This window comes from Lagenorhynchus albirostris, chromosome 4, assembly GCF_949774975.1.
Source record: "Lagenorhynchus albirostris chromosome 4, mLagAlb1.1, whole genome shotgun sequence".
Taxonomy (NCBI): domain Eukaryota; kingdom Metazoa; phylum Chordata; class Mammalia; order Artiodactyla; family Delphinidae; genus Lagenorhynchus; species Lagenorhynchus albirostris.
The window spans coordinates 145,434,662-145,436,560 of NC_083098.1; the positions used below are offsets into that span (position 1 = coordinate 145,434,662).

The following is a 1,899-nucleotide window of genomic DNA, read 5'->3' on the forward strand; positions in this document are numbered from 1 at the left end:
AAACCCTGTGTGGGTTTCGCTTTGGGTTCCAACATGGGAAAATCAAAAAGTAATCCACTTGACTGAGATATATGGCTACTGCCACTGACAGCAAAACAAATGCTGTCTTTCTCCTCCATTACCATTCTGGACCAAATCAATATCAAAACAACCAAAGTCTAGACGCATAAATGTCAAACTATTTAACAAGAAGCAGTTAGCACAGAAAAACACTTAAGTGGCAATTGAGGGGTCTGACGAGCCTTAAAGTAGCTTACGAGGATTTATGGGAGATAAAAACAGTTTAACTAAGCCTGGAGCCTGGACCCGAGGCCCAGCACGGGGGCCAGCAGGGCTTTGTCTTCCCTGTCAGGCTGCCAAGTGGGGCTGCCTTGTCCAAGGAGAGAGAGCCCTTTTTCTTCTGGGTCATTTCCGCCTCATTCAGCGGCACGCTGCATTTGTATTAATAATAATCTAACATGATTTCCGTCGTGGGATGTTGGGTTGCAGCCCTGTAACTGCAGCCTGCTTTCCAGTTACCGCAGGTCCCACTCGTGACCTGTTTCATCATAGCAACAGCGACAGCTGACCGCGTGACCACCATATTCCAGGCACACACATTATGGGATATAGTCAAAAACCACCCGTGAGGTGGGGACTTTCGCCTCCGTGTGGACGGGGAAGAAGTAGAGGCGCAGGCTTCGCTCAAGGTCACTGCTGGCTGTGCAGCTGAATCCCTCCCCTGGAGCCTGTGCTCTGCCCACCCACCATGCTGCCACACCAGCGTCCACTGTGGACTCGGTACGGGTGGTCCATGCAGGTCCCCAGGGAGGAGGAAGATGACCTCCCTTGAGGACACATCTCAAGTGGCCTTCGACTGCCCATTTGCTGGTTAGTGGAATCGACGGCGGCTTCTTAATTGTTGGTAATGACTTCAGCCCCATCCAATGATTGCCGCACTTAACGAGGGTCCATAAATCACCTTAAGTTTTCGGAGGGTAAACAAGAATAAGATTGCAATTTGAAAACTACTCAGATGGCCGTGGACTGCATCACCACCCCTCCTTCCATCAGCTCCTACGGCAGGTCAGTGTTTTCCTACAGGGAGACCTCACCGTAAGCAACAGCTATCATTCCCGGGATATATTGGTAAATTTCACGGTTGTGACCCAGAGTCATCTTTCCACGCGCTAAGGCGAAGGTTGGCAGTTCTTCACACAGTTCAGATAAGGGCCACCTACTGCGACCAGCTTGCTGAGTCTTTTTTTTTTTTTTTTAGTATTTATTTATTTATTTTGATTGCACTGGGTCTTAGTTGGGGCACACGGGATCTTCGTTGCAACATGCAGACACTTAGTTGCAGCATGCATGTGGGATCTAGTTCCCTGACCAGGGATCGAACCTGGGCCCCCTGCATTGGGAGTGCAGAGTCTTACCCACTGGACCACCAGGGAGGTCCCTAGCTGAGTCTCCTTGAGGTGGGCATAACCATGGTTCACGTCTCTGTGCTTCCATAGCCTCCAACTAAAGTGAAAGTTACAGCCTGGTTGACACTTGGCCACCCTTTTAAGTTTGTCGTGACTCTGCCTGTCCCTTCACTGGACAGGGCAGCCCTCCAAGGCAGGCAGAGCGTCAGCTACAGTGCCCAGGATGCAGTATGTGCTCAACGATGCGCATACGGCTCAAAGAATAAGTGGACTTTTCTTTCTTTGAAATTAAAGGACCCTCCTTCTGGCAATGCAGTGATCTAGATGTCTGGAGAAATCAACCCAGCTCAGAACAACTTAAAATGCTGGATGAAATAAATATGCACTATACACACATTTTATACATTTCAAGGAAAATCTTTTGAGATGCATATCTGAGCCAGTAAAAAAGAAAGGGAAACCCTTGACGGCTAGAAATGATGAGAACCATGAA

At 48.8% G+C, this 1,899-nt stretch overlaps 1 non-coding gene across 1 annotated transcript; it reads right to left on the bottom strand.

Moving 5' to 3' along the window:
• Window positions 1–1,360: 1,360 nt before the first annotated feature.
• Window positions 1,361–1,433, bottom strand: TRNAG-CCC (transfer RNA glycine (anticodon CCC)). Its single transcript has one exon. It is a non-coding gene; the product is annotated as a tRNA-Gly (tRNA).
• Window positions 1,434–1,899: the final 466 nt, after the last annotated feature.